At 38.8% G+C, this 8,202-nt stretch overlaps 1 long non-coding RNA gene across 2 annotated transcripts in view; it reads right to left on the minus strand.

Annotated features, from left to right (window-relative positions):
- LOC142661410 (uncharacterized) overlaps positions 1–3,426 on the minus strand; it is a 65,984-nt gene extending 62,558 nt beyond the window's left edge. For both annotated transcript variants that reach the window (XR_012850729.1, XR_012850728.1), the window contains exon 1: positions 3,332–3,426. This is a non-coding gene — a long non-coding RNA (uncharacterized LOC142661410). The remainder of the gene's footprint in view (positions 1–3,331) is intronic.
- Between the last annotated feature and the right edge of the window lie 4,776 nt (positions 3,427–8,202).

Here is an 8,202-nt window from a genome sequence, read left to right on the forward strand (position 1 = left end):
TTCTCAGCCACTGGTTGCTGTAGTTATACCTATGGTAGATGCAGGAAAATTGTGGGGGCGCTGCCCATAGTAATAATTTTGGTTTCTTATTTAATTTTTAAGGGCGTCGGAAAAAATAAAACATGCAGTATGACTAACTTGGTTGCTAAAATCAGGATTATATATATACAGTATGAGACTCCTTCACGTCAATCTGCCTACGTATATGCTGACCATGAAGACCAGTCAAACAAGTTGTCTTCTTCCCAAGCAGGTTCTTCAGAATCATCTCATAATTGCTGAATTTAGAATTTGCACCTTCTATTTAGATTTTTATTTGGCTCCATTAGACTTTTTGTGTGGTACAGTTCACAAAATAATTTGGCCCAATGACTAGGCTCTTCAGATTTAATCTGAAATCCTTCTTGAGTCATATCGCTTTCGAACATTTATAGCATACATGGTGAAATTCTCTGCTCTGGAGTCTCCGAAGACCTTTGTATATTGTCGAAAATTAAAGCATTTGTAAAGAACACAATCAAACGGACAAATATTAATTGAGTAAATATGTGTTTATTCTTCAGAAGTCATGCAGCCCTTGTGAAATGAAACTACTACATTGAGTGTTGTATATATTTATATATTTCTTTTTTTTATATGTCATAATACGTGTCTAATATTATTCTGACAATACAAAGGAAACATGTTTAAAGGTCTCTGTTAATTAACTTTACATTTTCCCAAGTAAAAAGTGATTAAAATAGTAGAACAATGGCAGAAAATTTACAAAAGCTCAATCAATGAGATTAAATATATATGTCTACATAAAAAGAAAAAAAAATAACCCATATTAACTGGTATTTGTCAGGAATGCCCTAATGTTCTTGTTTGAAAAACTATGAATTTTTTTTTTGTTTGGTTTCTTGGTTATGAAACTTAAGGCGTATTCCCAACTCTCTGTCTCTGTCTGATAGATCGAGGTTCCACCTATGTTGAGAACTGGGGAACCTGAACCCTCAGATGACCAAGTGAGGCGGCCACCAGTCACTGCATCCAGGCGTTGAGTGAATGGAGTATTGGCCGCACATGTGATTAGCTCTCTTATTTCACCTCTATGGGAATCATGGAAACAGTCAGACAAAACATACCTTATAAATAGATACTATCACCCTATATGGAGTCTTCAAGGAAATTGGACTAGCCCACCAGAGTACCAAAGGATCCTCCAGTGAGCCCAGGCACTGACATAATGGGGGTAATTTATAATTTTTTTGTACACCGGTTTTCTGGCGTAGAAAACTCACAAATGGCACAAAAGTTGGAATTTGTGGTAAAATGTCAGACTTTGTGCCATTGCTGCCGGTCACTTCACTTTTAAAATAAGTGGGTGGATCTTAGCCTAAAGAGGCGTGTCCACTTGTGATGCATCAAATTTATCATAATTTATGCTATGGTGCAAATCTACGCCAGCTCACGGCTGTATAAGATTTAACTTTCTAGAGTATATGTGACCAGGGATGCGCCTAATTTATTAAGAGTGGTGTACCTACTAATAAATTTGGTGCATTTTACTCTAACTTTCCTTATTGTAATACAGGTGTATGAAATGCCAGTCTTAATAAATTCCCCTTAATAACTCCACAGGGCCTCAGAGGTCCAGTAAAAGATAATCGAAGTTGGAGGTGACAGGAGCTAATCACTTGCCACTAGGGTCTATTTACTTAGCTTTGGTTTACAAATAACCTATTAAACCTTATTGATATGTCGCGGTATTGCTATCAGTGTGTGAAGAGTGGGAGAAGAGGGTTGCATTGACAATCCAACACAATGGACAGCACTTTGAACACATTTTATAAGTGGTCAGAAACTTGTAAATAACTCATGAAAGAATAAAGTAACGTTAAAACCAAGCACACCATTGTTTTTCTTGTGAAATTCTCGATAAGTTTGATGTGTCACATGACCCTCTTCCCATTGAAAAAACTAAAGTTGGATACAAAATGGCCGACTTCAAAATGGCCGCCATGGTCAACACCCAGCTTGAAAAGTTTCCCCCCTCCCATATACTAATGTGCCACAAACAGGAAGTTAATATCACCAACCATTCCCATTTTATTTAGGTGTATCCATATAAATGGCCCACCCTGTATATATATATATATATATATATATATATATATATATATATATATATATATATATATATATGTCTATATATATATATCTATATATATATGCGATAATTATATTTGTAGCTAGAAGGGTAATAATCACAGGGGTCCAACTTACTTAGTTAGTGATAACACTGGATGAGTAAAGGAGAAAATTGGGGAGGCAATGTAATGCAAATTATTAAGAAAACAAGCAAAGGAGGAGATAGAACAGGAGACCAAAGTGGAAACCACAGTAGCATTGCACCCTGTTCCTGGGTCCCATGGTTATTTGGGTGTCATACTAGCATTACATAATAAGCAAGTGACAGTAATATCACTTAATCATTATTTTTGTTGAGCAAGATCACTATGCTTCTAACATCTTCACTGTGCACGATGCGAATGGTGCTGCACATATGGCTGAACTATCTGCAGACCATATGTATCAGGCACAGGAGATAAAGGATAACATTCTGATGTGATCTATTTTCACACAGTGAACTTATACCCTCCAGTTATTGCTATTGTATTATTGTGTTACAATTACATTTTAATTGGTTATGCTTTCCTGTAAATTTCTTACCACTGACTAGCATTATCTTATTAAGTTGCCTAATATTTGCAGTAGTAAGCCACTTACTAACCAGTTTTCTGAAGTTAAATTAAGTTCATACACACACACACACACACACACACACACACACACACACACACGTGTGTATGTGTGTGTGTGTGTGTGTGTGTGTGTGTATATATATCAAGCGAAAGAAAGGTTCCAGTGAACGGAGCTGAAACGTTGCACGGGCAATAAAAGTACCCACTTTTTTCACCCTTACTATTGGAGTTGCTGCTCATGTTTTGACATATATATATATATATATATATATATATATATACAAATAGAAAAGGGAGGCAGCTGCAGCTCTCGTTGTAGGGTGCAAATCCTCGTCAGACACACGACCAGACGTAGTAACAAAGCCAAATATGAGGCAGCACTCCAATATTAGTGAAGATCTGTTTATTTCACCAAACGCAACATTTCAGCCCTGCTCAATGGAGCCTATGTATATATATGTATGTATGTATATATATATGTATATATATCAAAAACTTTAAATGACAGAATGACATTCTTTCAGATTTCATCTGAAATGAATATTCTTAATTCAGACTGCAGTTTGGGGCCTGATTCTTCTAACCTGTGTTTCTTCATATTGCCTGTCCTTGCAGATTTTTTCATGAGCAGTGAATATTCATCACCATGGTGACCTAAGCAATTTTATCCGTGAATAAAGGCCGAGAAGTGCTGTAGGCAGAGCAAAGAAGAACAGTTAGCTATGTCAGGAAAAGCCCATCATATAGGTTATCTTATTTCACCACAATATCCATGTGCTATGTCAGATTCAACAACTTCCATAGCAACCCTGGGAAGTGTGCTGAGCATCAGACCTCGCCTGACCTTTCTCCTTCCCATCCGGCCACTCACTGCTTCTAATGCAGGGCTAAAATAACTCTTCAAAGAGACAATAGCTTCGCTACAGAAAGACTTATAAATTAGTAAAAAGAAACATTTACTGTCCTTGCTTTACATATATCTCCTTCTTTGGGATTACAGTAACAAAAATAACGAACCGTATACAGTGAAATGTCCTATTGTCATATTATCCAAATATATAGCAATAGAAAAGCTCACTCCGTCTCTCACTCCCTCAATCACATACATACTTGAGCTTAAAATGCACACATATAAACCCAAAAAATACAACAAAAAAGACAACCAGAGGAAATATATGATTCCTAATTTGGGCAACCACACTGTTTCTTGAAGGGGAACCTTGCCCTTACCATACCTAACTATTATGTATAATTTAGGAAATGTAACAAATGACAATATATAAGGCTAAGTGGTGAGTTTTGTCTGATACTGAGCCACAATGGGGACAAGGACTGATGTGAATTATGAAAATCTCTGTATGTCGCTGCAGAATATGTAAGCAACAGGAAAAAATATAAACATAGCAACTAAACTGTCAACCTGACAGCTACTGAAGAATATAAGGGTATTCCACGAATGAAACTTCAGGTCTTTTTAGTTAGCCAAGTGGAATTTTAAGGACCACAGCTCTATGGACATGTATTTGTATACATGTATATCCAAACAAGAAATTTTACATGAGTATTTAACACCAATGTTCCCTCTAAGCCTCTGTAGCTTCTGAGCAGCTAAGTTAGGGACCTGCGTGCCATTTCTGTTAATTTGGGCAATCCAAAACAGTGGCATATAAATATTGCTGTTTAGTGTTAAATGATTAGCCATAATTAACTAGGGTAGTTAATGTGTTTATCGTAACATTCTTGGGGTATAGGGTAGATAATAAATGAATGTCTACAATGGTTAATATCAGTATACCTGGCGGTCTGCGGCAGAGAAAGTGTTACTTACCCCTCCACGCTCCAGTGTTGTCCATGTAGCAGGAAGGCTAAGACAAGAATGCAAAGACTGCTCCCCTCTCACACAGAATGCTCCCCATTGTCCCCCCTCTGTTACACAGACTGCTCTCCATGCCCCCATCTCTTTCACAGACTGCTCCCATGGTCCTCCCTCTTACACAAACTGCTTCCCATGTCCCCATCTGTTACACAGACTGCTTCCTGTGCTCCCCTCTCTCACGCAGACTACTTCCCATGCCCCCACTGGCACAGATTGCTCCCCACTTACACAGCCTTCTCCTCTTGCCCCCCTCTTACACAGACTACTCCCCGTGGTCCCCCTCTCACATAGATTAACTATTATGGCCCCCTGTCACAGACTGCTCCCATGGTTCTCCCTCTTACACAAACTGCTTCCCATGCCCCCATCTGTTACACAGACTGCTCCCCATGGTCCCCCCTCTTACACAGCCTTCTCCTCTTGCCCCCTCTTATGCAGACAACTCCCCATGGCCCCCCTCTCACACAGATTGCTTATTATGGCACCCTTTCACAGACTGCTCCCCATGGTCCCCCTCTGACACAGACTTCTCCTAATGCCCCCTCTCTCACAGACTGCTCCCCATGGTCCACCTCTACACAGACTGCCCTCTATGGCACCCTTTCTCCCACTACCTTCCAGTGACCAGTGTCATATGACCTTTTTTAGTTTCTACCCTAGCAGGAAGCTGAACACTGATCGTTCAGCTTCCTGTTTCCTTCCTGCACTAATCATAGAGATCAGTGCAGTCAGGGGATAGAGAGGACTGTGCAGCTGTAATTGAATAGCCTCGCAGTTCTCTCTATGATTAGGCACAGAACTTCATCAGCACTCTGCCTGATCATTAAGGGGGGAGCTCAAAGAGTCTGTGATGGTGCAGAATTTCCCTGAGTGAGGTGACGCACAGCTTTAAGGAAACAATAGGAGTAAAACAAAATTCTATCATTTCTCCCATCCCTTGGTTGAACTTCATGAACATATGTCTTATTTCAACCTTACTAACTATGTAATTATGTAACTATGTATCTATTACAGACACTGCTTTTCAGTGCACATTTTAAATGATTCATATGTAGGTATGAATGTAAAAGATATTGTACTACACAACTTTCTGTTGGATGGTGCTATCCGGTTAGCCTGGGTTGGAACTTAAACTCTGCTCATCCTATGGATCATGTACGTAGTAGATAAGAAGAGATGGAGAGATATACTTCTCTAAGACAGTATCTGGGCCCTGTGACGCAACCTCCACAATGTGGCTTATGGGGTTAAGTGCTCCATTTTTTGCTGTTGAGGAGTTGGATAATCCATTCATCACAGGGGCTACATAGTTGGAGAAAACTACCTAAAAATAAGGCTGGTTATAAAGAGCTGCCTTTCACTCGGGCTATCACTTGCTTCAACAAAGTACGTTGAGGGTGATGGTGCCATGCTGCCTCATGCCTACGTGCTGTTGGCTCTATTAAGGGAGCTCTTTAAATTAAAAATAATAATTTGATAGAAATTGACAAATCTGTGCCCGCATAAATGTATTTATTTATTTGTGTCAATGTTGTGCCTATGCATCGATTTTTTAACTGTTTGCATCCATGCATTAACATATATTTATGTTTTCTTGTAGTATTTTTTATAGTTGTCAATAAACACCTCTTTCTTCACGAAACCACTTTAACCCCAAACTAACCCAGACCCTTTATTACCTCCCACAAACTCACCAGTACCCCATTAATCCACCAGGCCATCTTTAGCCCAACATTAATTTCTCACCCTCACAAGACGTTACCATTTTAACCTAAACCTAAAGGTTGTTACACTGTATCAGTTTGAGATATTTAAATTCAAAGTATGATTTTTAATTTGTATTTGTCAAAACTGTCAGCAGCATAGAATGTTAGACAAAATCAAACAATGAAATTGTACACTTGAGAAGCTAGCTTGAATGTAGAAGTGTGTCTACATTGAGAATATAAATGTATAGTTTTTGACTCCTTATTTTTTTGTACCTGTTAAACTGGCACTATACTTTGTGAAAAGATACACATTTAAATATGGTTATACATACAGTAGTTACCACTTTGCATTACCCTAGGATTTTGTCAAGCAAACCTATATGTACATGTTGGATAGCCATGTAATTGTTAAACTCTGATCTTTATTGCACCCATCAAGTGTGAGAAATGTATATGCAAAATATGTGGATGTGATATATGAGATTTTATTTTTTTTTTCAATGAAAATTGTGTTTTAAGTTTGAACTACAATAACATAAATTGTTAGAGGACGTTAGAGGAAAAAAAAAATCAACCTTGAATGCAGAAGTATGTTTGTTTTAAGGATATAAATGTAGCTGTTTTTGACCTAAAAATAGTTTTTTTTGCAAAAGTATACATTTGTGAAATTTTTAAACACAATTAATATAATACACTCCTCAACATTGAAGTTGCAACACCAAAAAGGGCAAGCCGTAAGGTTATGCAAATCGAGGAAGTGGCAGGTGTCGCTAAAATCTGCAAATTATCACATTTTCAAGCACCTAGCTCCAGTCTGTGGCATGTGGGAAAGGCATAAAAGCCAGACTGGAAGCAAAGTTTTTTTAGCCACATGAAACTTCAAAAATCGGATCAAGTGGTGTGGGATGATTGTGCGATGCAGCAAACTGAGAGGGCCAGGATCCTTGAACTGAGAGACCTTGGTTTATCACTCCAGCAGATCGCTACGCGCCTAGGCCAAGATGTCAGCACTGTTCAACTTTGAGTGTCCCGGAGGTTGGGAAAACAACAACGAATGGGAATGACAACAAGGTACAGATCATCTGATTGGAAGAATGGTGTGTAGTGATCCATTCTATATGGAAAGTGAAATTGGACGTCACAACGCAAGCCTAGGGCGGCAACCAGTGTCGACACAAACCATCAGAAGGCGTTTGCACGACATTGGGCTAGGCGTTAGACGTCCAGCTACAGGTGTTCCTGTACTACAATATATGGCTTCCACACGCCTATCCATGTATTACACAGAAGGCCATTTGATTTGAGTGGTCATGTTATAGAAAATTTCATGTGCAGTGGATACTGCAATGAATGTGTATAAATGGCTTCAACTTCTGGTTTTGAATTTCAAACCCTATTGCTTCATTTAAAAAAGGATTATTGATCCAGGGATTTATGATGAGTGCCATATTTTGAGTTAGGAAGGAATAAATTGGCTTTTGTCTTATGTGGGTTGTTTTTCCTTCCTTTGGCTCGACACTACAGGATAATGGATTAAACTACAGTATATGGGTTCTATATGCCAACGCATCCTTAAGCAGGGATGCTTTGTATGCAGCGGTCATAAAATATGTTTCAAACCACCGATTAATATGGTCGGACACAGACAGAAGAAGGCCCCTGTGTAAGAACAGTATTTAGGCTCCTTGCTCTCTGACAGCCCATCAAAGAGCACCCCCTTCTCCCCGAGCCCGACAATTATTGAAACTATTTTTTTTCTAAAACCCTGCTTTTCTTTAAACATAGCTTAGTGTAATCAGTACACCTGTTGCTATATCTAGCTTCCCATGGTTAAGGCAGCATGAATGCACTGACGGGCTCGCTTTTACCA

This window comes from Rhinoderma darwinii, chromosome 10 (assembly GCF_050947455.1).
Source record: "Rhinoderma darwinii isolate aRhiDar2 chromosome 10, aRhiDar2.hap1, whole genome shotgun sequence".
Taxonomy (NCBI): domain Eukaryota; kingdom Metazoa; phylum Chordata; class Amphibia; order Anura; family Rhinodermatidae; genus Rhinoderma; species Rhinoderma darwinii.